Raw genomic sequence first — 11092 nt, 5'->3', positions numbered from 1 at the left:
GAACTCGTTTTCTACTTGGATGTCCCAAATTTGAGTGAGCATAGAAAAGTGCTTGCTTCACAACTGAAGCTCTGTACAAACATAGCCATAAAGAACTGCCTGTCTGGGATTCAATGTATGCTGTCTGACTTCAGCTTCCATCATCCCTAATCATGGGATGATGCTGGCTGGGTCTGATGGGATTTGGAGTCCCGCAACATCCAGAGGGCGCCATATTGACTGAATTCCAGTCTGAAACCTGCTAGTAGCTGGCTCTGGCACCGGCCGCAAACCATCTCAACTCACCTACAGTGTTTAGCTATCAAGACTCCCATGGCAATGTCCCTGAACAGATTCACAATCTGGCAACATGGTGCCTTGTACAGTATGTTTACTCAAAAGAATATGCCGTTAAGTTCAATGGGACTTACTCTCAAGGTTCACATTGCAAGTGCAAAGCAATGTTCAGTCTGATACTGTAAACCACCTAAGAGAAGTATTGCAGTTTGCTGTTGGAAGACAATATTTGGATGAAATCTCCAGGTAGAGACATCTGTCTGAAAGCCTGTAGAGCCACTGCCAGTTGGCATTCAATCTAGACAGTACAGAGGTAGATGAGCCGGTGGTCTGACTCAGTATAAGGCAACTCCCCTTGTTCCTAAGTAAACTCTGCTGCATTCAAGAGTGCCTCTTTTGCCACCTGCAAGCCTATGCACCCTTACTTAGAGGAAAGCTCCACTGAACTCTGTGGGAATTCCTTCTGAGTCAGCATGCAAAGGACCTGACTGCATTGTTTTCTATAAATCTTGGAGATATATAGCTTTGGGGAGTTGGATTATTCAGAGTTGCAGTGCCACATCTCTCTGAACGCTGACTGCAGCTAAATATTGTATGATTACATGTTTTGCAATAAATCATGAGGTTGCACTGGAATCAGCAAGCAAGCATCTGTTAACAACGCTGAACTTATTAGTTCCTTCTTCACGTGCCAAATGCTTAATGTAATGGAAGTGACTTCTGTTCTCATTACACCTTGTCTAAAGAGTGTATTAATAAATACATTTGGTAGACATTTAATCGTATGCTAATCTGATAGTTCAGTCATTGCTGATTGAAGTTTGGAAGGGATTTTGTTCAGGTTTCTCCCTTTTTTATGCTTCCTTCTGAAGTTTCAGAGAAAGACTCCCAACAGCAGAAAGTTCACAAGAGGCTGAACATAGACAAGTGCTGATGTTCTAATCTATACATTTATCTTAAATCTACATGAGACCCAAATCAATGTAATAAATGATTTATTTATTTTTATGTTATTAGTACACAGTTTATTTATCACTGTGCTTACATCACTGTTGGGACGCGGGTGGCGCTGTGGGTTAAACCACAGAGCCTAGGGCTTGCCGATCAGAAGGTCGGCGGTTCGAATCCCCGCAATGGGGTGAGCTCCCGTTGCTCGGTCCCTGCTCCTGCCAACCTAGCAGCTCGAAAGCACATCAAAGTGCAAGTAGATAAATAGGTACCGCTCCAGCGGGAAGGTAAACGGTGTTTCCGTGTGCTGCTCTGGTTCACCAGAAGCGGCTTAGTCATGCTGGCCACATGACCCAGAAGCTGTATGCCAGTTCCCTCGCCCAATAAAGCGAGATGAGCGCCGCAACCCCAGAGTCAGCCACAACTGGACCTAATGGTCAGGGGTCCCTTTACCTTTACCTTTACATCACTGTAAATCAGAAATCTGTTGGGCATAGTCCTATACTAAATATGTGCTGAATGCGGAGCTGTATAGGATATAGCAGAAGCTGGCATCGGCCAACAAGAGAGATTCACGAGCACATCTGCTCAGATACACTAGCTGAACACACCTCTAGAGGAACAGCCAAGGCAAGGCAGAGACATGGGCAACACAAGGAAGCAGCACTTTCTTCAGATCCTATGCTCCCCCAGACTATCTCTATCAATAGCACAATTTTATAATGACAACAGAACTGGTGCAAAGCATTTCCATCCCACTGAACTCATCCCTCCTGGCCTCCCTGTCTATGTCATAAAAGTACAGTAGGGATGGCAAATCTTATCAGCCCCAGCTGGTAAGGAGGGTGGAAGATGTATTCCAGCAACACCTGGAGGGCCACTGCTTCCCTATCCCTGAAGGCTTAGCCAATCACAGCACACCAGCATCTATGTGTAAGTGCCATAACTTGGATGATATGGTGTGAAACATGGTCCTCTCTCTCTGGCTGGATGTTGTGCACCCTTAGAGCACACAAGGGAGAACTCTGGCGATGGAAACTATGGAACAAAGGCACTTTGCAGGAAAGGGGGAGCCTGTTACACAAGGTAGCCAATCTCCTTCCAGAACACTTTGGGTACATGCTAACATGTCCCTTCCTAGAACCCAAACAGGTAGCTCACCTGGGGATTCTAGACTAGGGGTAGGTGAATATATCAATCTCAGCTTCTCTCGGCTTCTCATTTCCCCAGGCTTAAATTAAGTTCTCCACATTTCCACATCAGTTTACATGAAAATTGATCAGCGTTTTAACAAAAAATTCTCTTAATATGCTCATTTTTGTCACAATTTCGCCTAATATACACTTTTCAACAAAGCAGTTTCCCCTCAAATAATGCTTTTTTGAATTCGCTAATACAATGTGATTACACTTAACCTCGATATATGCATTTTTATTACATATTACTTGGCAGGAGAACTGCATTGCAAAATTCAGAGAAGGATGGATTTTGACAGGTGGTTGTGTTTAGGTTTGCATCTTATTTCAGAATATGTGAATTACATAGGTTTGCCTTTAAAGGCAAACTGAAGTGCATTCCTTACCTGTCCCTGCTCTAGACACAAATGCACAAGGGCAGAGCACTCCACCCAAGGAAGTAAGGGAAGTGGGAGTCATCCTGCGAAGCACAACTGCCTCCCCCTCCTTGCAATATGTGATGACTGCGTCTCTTGCTGTAACATTCTCTGCCACTCACAGCAGTGAAGAGCGGTGTCTCCCATACAGAGAAAACACTTGCCCCCACATACTGCAAGCTCTATTTTATCAGCACAGGCTAAGCACTGCACTCAAACAACTGCTGGCCAGACACTCAGGAGGACTTTTGCCTTGCAGGATCACAGCCCAGACACATGCAACAGAACAGCTGCCCTTGCACTCTTAGTAGTGCCCGGCCTCCCTGGGTGGGAAGTAGAGTCCCAGTCGCAACAGTCGCTCCTTGAACCCTTCTCTCAAGGAGGGCTGGTGTTCTTTCTGCAGACCTCCTGCCGCAGAAGCTATGTGAGTGTGGTGCTGTGTGCTTGCTTGCTCATTCCTCCCTTTGTGTGAAGTGCAAAGTGCTTCGCTATGGTTTCCTAATGCCCCCCACCCCAGCCCCAAAGCTCGGCTTCAAAATTTGTTCTAAGCCAACCTTTCTCAACCTGTGGGTCCCCAAATGTTGTTGAACATTGTTGAACAGCCTTTTCAACTCTGGCTCCAGCCTGGTGGAACGCTCTGCCTCATGAGACCAGGGCCCTGCAGGATCTGATTTCTTTCCGCAGGGCCTGTAAGACAGAGTTGTTCCGCCTGGCCTTTGGCTTGGAGCCAATTTGATTCCCTCCCTCCCTCCCTCTCTCTCTCTTTTTCTTTCTTTCCTTTCCTTCTCCTCCTGCGATGAGGCTACATTTTAATATTTTAATTGTTCCATTATTTTAATGTTGTATTTTATTTTTGTTTTTAAGTTTGTAATCATTCATCTTGTTTTTATTACTGCTTGTAAGCCGCTCTGAGCCCAGCCTTGGCTGGGAAGGGCGGGGTATAAATAAAAAATTAATAAATTATATAATAATTAATAAATTATTATTATTATTATAACTACAACTCCCATCACCCCTAGCTAGCAAGGCCAGAGCTCAGGGATGATGAGAGTTGCGTGGCGAGTTCCCGCCCCCCCCAGTGGAAATAACGACACATGACACAATTATTAAGGTTAATGGGCTAAAGAAGGCCACAACTTTATTGGTTACAGGTGATGAGCAGTATTGGCTCAGGCACTGGTCCTAACCGACTATATCCGACTTCAGCCCGTCCGCTTGAAGTCCAGGAAGGGTTAGCCACCATTGGGTGAGTCCTGCTGATGCACATCAACTAGGAACTCCCCCAGGGTCACCGATAGGGGGGCGTGCCTTAGGCCCACACCTCCCTAGGCTTCGGACAGGGCCATGCCCCCCCCCCGAATCCTTTATTGGACTACCCTTCAATATGTGGGGCAGGTGATGGCGCTACCTCCCTTCTTCCATCTACAGAACAATACCAATGCCTAACCGCCACTCGAGTTGTAGTCCAACAACATCTGGGGACCCACAGGTTGAGAACTGCTGTGACTAAGCCAAAGGCAGGGAATCTGTATCAGCCCACAAGCTGTATTCCATTTGGAGCAAACTTCCATGCCAGTGGTGGGCAGGGGCAAAAATGAGTGGGGCAGCAAATGTAAAGATTATTGTTGTGCAGTCGGCCAGTTTCTATGTACACCCGTCCATCCAGACCAGTGAGAGCATTACCAGAATTAAATGACACTTCCCAGCTGGGCAAAAATATTGAGGGTGCCAAGTAGGGCTGGTGGGACGTGTGGCTCAGGAATGTTCTGAGAGCCAAAGAGGCTTGGAGGGCCACATTTGGGCCCCAGGCTGAGATTCCCCACCATGCCCTAGACCACCCGCACCACCAGTTTTCTTTCTTTTGAGTTCTGCTTAGGGTGGTTGTGTGTCTTACATTAGAGAGGGCAGTCCTTTGTTTGAAAGCGATCTCCCCTCAAAGGTCTGTCTGGGTCAAGTCCAGATTAATGGTAAGGAACCCTAGGAAGGGAGAGCAAAAGGGGACCCCGAAGCTGCCTGTCAACAGTACCTGGAGAGCAGAATAAGCAGGTATACAGGTCACCTCGTCAGAGTCATCTCCTTTATGGGATTTAGATTTAGATTTCAGAAATTATTTTGAAATGCACATCTATATGTTAGTGTGGCTGGTTATGCACTGAAAGAAAAGAAGGCACCAATTTGCACAAAACGGGCATATTGTAATTTATAGTTAGGTCCAAATTTAGGCATAACTACTATAACTTAAGGGGACGCAGGTGGCGCTGTGGGTTAAAGCCTCAGCGCCTAGGACTTGCCGATCGAAAGGTCGGCGGTTCGAATCCCTGCGGCGGGGTGCGCTCCCGTCGTTCGGTCCCAGTGCCTGCCAACCTAGCAGTTCGAAAGCACCTCCGGGTGCAAGTAGATAAATAGGGACCGCTTACCAGCGGGAAGGTAAACGGCGTTTCCGTGTGCGGCTCTGGCTCGCCAGATGCAGCTTTGTCATGCTGGCCACGTGACCCGGAAGTGTCTCCGGACAGCGCTGGCCCCTGGCCTCTTAAGTGAGATGGGCGCACAACCCCAGAGTCTGTCAAGACAGGCCCGTACGGGCAGGGGTACCTTTACCTTTACCTTACTATAACTTAAATAGAAACACAGCACATCCTGCCATAGTGAGGAAGACAGCAGGTGGCTTGTGCACTTGCTCACTCTGCTGACCAGGTGCTGCAGTTGCTGGTGAGCAGCTCCAAGGCCCCTTCATCCAGCTCCTTATATATACAGCTGACTTGGCTTGGGCAGCCCTCAAAAGAGAGGACTGTCTTCTGGCAGCCGCCCTCCAGAACAGAGTACATCCTCTGCAAAATAGGATACAGTGGTACCTTGGGTTACAGATGCTTCAGGTTACAGACTCTGCTAACCCAGAAATAGTACCTCGGGTTAAGAACTTTGCTTCAGGACGAGAACAGAAATTGGGCGGCGGCAGCAGAAGGCCCCATTAGCTAAAGTGGTACCTCAGGTTAAGAACAGTTTCAGGTTAAGAATGGACCTCCAGAACAAATTAAGTTCTTAACCTGAGGTACCACTGTACATGGCCACTCTTAGGGTTGCCATATTTTGAAGAGCAAAAAAGAGGATGCTATGATGGCCATTCAAAGCAAATGAATGCAATTTGTCTCACATTTTACCCCTGAAAAAGAGGCAGTGTCCTGGAAAAAGAGGACGTATGGCAACCCTGGCACCCTACATATATAGTAGCAGATGTGAATATTATGCAGATCAAGGACTTAGTTTGTCGTCTTCTCGTTGGTGATGCATTTTTAGCAGCACATAAGCAGCCACCCTAGTCCTGCTCATAGAACCACTCATGACCCCTTTCTGTGGGGCTTCATGAGCTCCCTTTAATGCTCAGGATGGCCAGGACTGACTGCCCACCCTCCCATTTCATTCTGCGATAGTAACCCACACCATGCCATGTACCGAAGCTGATGGGACTGGCAACTAACAGAATCCTCCCTCCAGGCTGGGTAGTAGTGCGACTCATGCAACACGCTGGCGATTAATATACACAGAGCAATAATTATACATACTTTATCAACCTTCTGAGAAAAATAACATTAAACAAAGCCACAAAGACTTGCAAACTACCCAGCCTAAAATGAACTTATAATGTCTGGTTTCAATAGATTTTTCAAATGCTTAACTCAGTCTTTTAAGTAAGTTCATGAAGATACCAACAAAAGGTAAGTTTGGTGATGTTCACAATACTGAGAGATGCTAGTAGAGTTGTAGATAGATGTTAATAAAGTTGTAGACGGTGAAGTTGTAGACAACAGGGTGTTAGTGTTTTGCACCTGTTCGCCCCCAATGGGGCCCTTTAACTGGGGCTTGCAGGTAGCACACTCCCAAGATAGTTTTCCAGGCTTCTTCAGTGGTCTAATCTCAAAGTCTTGATACGTATATTGATATTCAGTCTTATAGAGAATACTCTTTCTTGGCTTAAGCTTAAGAGACTGATTTGCAGCAGGCTGGGCAGATCTGTCCTTCAACCCTTTGTGGCTGCATCACTCTGCCTAATGGTAGGGCTGGTCCTGGGAATGGATAGGACAAGCCCAGAGTTCAGCAGCATGTGCCAGAAGACTTGCCCAGCACTAGCAGGAAGCAACACGCAAAGATCTCGCTTAAGAATTCCCTGGTCAGCAACATAGCAGGTAAACAAGGCTGCTACCCCAGTGCCAACTTGTCTGCTGGATTCCCCCCCCCATCCCATCATCTATAATTAGTATGCACATAAACTGCTTTGTTTTACATTTATATATTTATGCATTATGTTTTGATAGCTATAATGCATGTACATATCTGCATGCAATAAGCATTAATTCCTATTGAACTTTCTGATTTTTCCTGTTGCTTTATTTCTGATTACATTGCAGATGCACCGTTACCTGAAAATCCAGAAGGCTTCTTCCCCAGGGTGAGTGAGAACATGCATGCTGGTATTTGCTTATTTTAAGTGCAATTCTTCAGGACCCTGTCTTTGATCTGGTGTAGGACGTTCATAGATTCCATGGCTTGCAGTTGCATTGACACACAATTGATCTGTTTTTGTTTGTTTGTTTGTTTGTTTATGAAAAACAAGTGAGCATGGGGTAAATGGTGTCTCCACCTAATCCATAAACTAGTTCAGTTGGAGTGCTTGGATGTAGCCCAAACTGTTTCATAACCAAGTGCTCTAGCCTTATTGATTTGAAAATCTCCGTCATTGTCTCATATGAATAGTCACATTCAGGGCTTAATCATTTATACTCAACAGGGCATGTTTTAAATTGTTAAAAGATTGTGGCCTTAAAACTGACATCAGTCATAGACATGGACAACTGTTTGTCAAATAACACTACAGTCCACCAAGAGGTTCTCCTGTGTAAGAATCAAGGGCCTAAATCCATCATAGAGCTGGGTCTATCAATAGGCTTGCTTGAGCTTGTTTGGTAGTCTGAGTTGGGTTTAGGCTGAGAAAGAGAAACCCGTGGTCCTCCAGATGTTGTAATGGAACTCCACTTGCCATTAGCCCCAGCCTATAGTCAGGGATGATGGGAGCTCTGGTCCAATAACACCTGGAGAGCAACTATGGATTTAGGCCAATAGTTTAGGCCTGCTCATGCAGCAGGTTTCCCACTTGTGTAACAGAACTCCCTCCTCCTCCGTAGCACCTCTCACGCCCTCCAAATCTGCTCCAGAGGGCCAGTGGACGCTCTGGTGCAGATTTTGGGGAGCACACAGGAGAAGAGTAGAAAGGGAAGTCCCCACAGCACAAGTAGTCAAGAGCGGCCAAGCCTGTTTCGCTCCCTAAGGTGAAACGAAATTGTGCCACCACTCCATTGCTGAAACCTCATATATCGGGTCGCACAGCTACGGCTTCTGGGGTCTGGTGAAATATTACATGAGGTCCCATCAGATATTGCCAGAACCTGGAAGCCACAGATGCATCTCTAGCAGCAGTGATGGTGGGCAGCGGGGAGGGCACCCACCCACCCACCACGGGAGAAGCAGTGGCAGCAGCAAGATCTAACTCGAAGCCTCCATCGGCATATGGGGTGCCGTCCCTTGGGATTCTGCCACCTGAGGCAACTGCCTCAGTCTGCCTCATGGGTGGGCCGGTCCTGCGAGTAGTACAATAACACCCATGAGAGGATATTCCCAAGATGCATCTGCGCCATTATAAAAGCTGATCAAAGGCCTTTATGTTATAACAGGGTGTAAAATACCGCTGTGCACACTAATCAAGCACTATGCTTGGCTCATTCTCAGTGTTGTCCTCCTCACCAGACTAGACTAGACTTGTTAGAAATGCATTAAGCACTAGATGGTATGTTGAAAGTGGCTTCTAGTCAGTCACATGTTTTTTTTACAAATCCAACCCAAGTAGAAGTGGCCAATGACAGAAATGCAGAGGGGTTCTAACCTGTGTGAGGGATCTGACGTTTGACCCAGCAGTGTCAACTATTATTTTTGTTTTATTTACCAAAGAAATAAAATGGTTTGTGCTTTCCTCAGGCTGAGCCAGCAGGAAAATGTCCACAACCCTCTTGTCCAAGTATTTGCCATTCCCAATAGATCAGTTTTTCTCAAGGCTTGATAAGGATGTGGTGATGTGTGCATTCCTCTTCTCTAGTGGTCCTTTCTCTGGTGTCTGGAGATTAGTTTAATGCTTGAAAATAACATTTCAGGCATTTTTTTATTAAGCACAGTCCAGTGAACTGAACAGTAAATTCTAAAGCAGGAAGGGACTTCACCTTCTCAGTCAATCCAATTTTCAACCTTTTCTTACTACTTCACTGTCTCTGTGCTTTGTAGCCAGGTTGCTTAATCCTTATCGAGGGTGTCTGCATGTGGCAAGGGATGAAAAAGTAGTTGCTGCAGATCAAGCACAATCTGCAGGATGATTCTGATGACATGGGCCCTTTTGCTTTCACATGGCTGTCCAACTGTGTGTGTGTGTTTGTGTGTCCAGGTCTGATTATCAAGCAACACAATTTCATTGGGGGAAATTCCACATTCAGAATTCTTTCTGCAACTGATTTAAAGTTATAACCAGTCAGGTGATCTTCTGCATCACATGTGGCTCACCCCCAGCCTATCACTGAAAGCAGGGAACTTTCTTTAACAGATACAGGGGAGTTTCCATAATTTAGGTGCTGAGTACAGCATATTGGATAGATGTCAGTAAAGCTGACACATAGGCAAAATAGTTAGTAAACGTTTTCTGTTGTGGGTAAAATGCTGATATTGTCTCAATTCCTCTTTTTTGTGTGAGAAACACCGCTTTTTGTTTTGAACCTTGCTGTCCCTGCTCCCTGATCAGAGTAGGTAGGACTTGTTATCAAACCCTATGCTTAGTGCCGACCACGTGTCTTCATTTTTCAAAAATCAGCGATGGGGCTGGGGCACTCGATCTGCCCTGTGACCCCACAACACAGGGGATTAACCTTCCTTTACCCTGCACTGAAAATTCATCCCTCCACCCGGTGCATCTCTTGCTTGCCCCAAGTTTTAAAAATGAAGTGATTGCTAGGGAACCAAAGGTATGCCTGGTGTAGATATATCTTAATTTACCGTATCACTGAAATAAGGTGTCAGGATAGAATTCTGAACTGCAATACTGCCTCAAATGCATTTCTTTGGTTCAGACATGAAGATGGGTGTTCTTGGCGATATGATGGGAGCATTTGGCTGCCTTTGCACAGTGCCAACCCCATCCCGTGTCAAGATGCCACTATTTAAGCACTCGCCTCCCCGTCCACCGCAATCTCCATCCCGTCCAAATCCCTAGCTGGGGGCTACCCTCTCTTAGGACCCTGCCTTTGGCACTAGGGCAGTCTGTCCCAGTTCACTGCCTGTGGCAAAGCGGGAAGGTGCCATGTGCCACGCCACCTTTGTTGCTGCCATCACCAAAGCCTTGCTTCTCAGAGTTGTGCAGTTGCAGAGTCTGGAGAAAACCCCACAAGATCTCCCAGGGGCCTCCATGCAATTTTGTGGGGCTCTCACAGCATGGGTGCCAAGGTGAATAAAATATTGGAGGGGCCCTGTAGAAAGATATGTAGCACAACCAAGAGTAAAAAGGAACCCATGGCGGGAGGTGTGGGGAAGCCAAATCATGTAGAAGGATAATGAAGAATATTGTGAAATGGATGTACCAATTTACTGCAAAAGCATAAATTAAATGAACAAATTAAAAACTAGAGGGCCCCAGATAAGTCCTGTCTGGCATAACTGATCACATGAGTGGTGCACACACACTCTTTGAATGGCAATGCCCATCAACTGTGGAGGGCCCGGCCCCCTAAATGTTTTATTGGGGGCCCAAAGACCCTTCAGCCCCTAGGAGTTGGCTCCTATGTCTTGCAGGACTCTTTAGCATAGCTGTCAACGCTTCCCTTCTTTTAAAGGGAAATTCCCTTATTCCGAATAGGATTCCTCGCAAGAAAAGGGCAAAGTTGCCAGCTATGCTCTTAAGAGAGACCTCGCAGGAACCCAGAAACCTCTTCTCTGGGGGCAGCAAAGTGGGAGCCGCCCCAGTCGGCCTGGTGGGCGCCGGGCCCCGCTTGGCCCCTCTCTCGCCTTGCTCGCCAGAGCCCCTCCTGCGCGCGGGGAAGGGAGGGAGGGAGGAGGCGCGCCCGGCTTCTCCAGCGGCGGCTGCCTCGGGGCGGCAGGGGGCGCCTGCGGGCCTCGGCGCTGGCCCGCCGCGGGGCTTTGGGAAGGGGCGGGCAGGCTGGGCGCCGCGAGCGA

This window comes from Podarcis cretensis (genome assembly GCF_951804945.1).
Source record: "Podarcis cretensis genome assembly, chromosome: 17".
In the NCBI taxonomy this organism is placed as follows: Eukaryota; Metazoa; Chordata; class Lepidosauria; order Squamata; family Lacertidae; genus Podarcis; species Podarcis cretensis.
Note: the sequence above shows the minus strand (reverse complement) of the source record.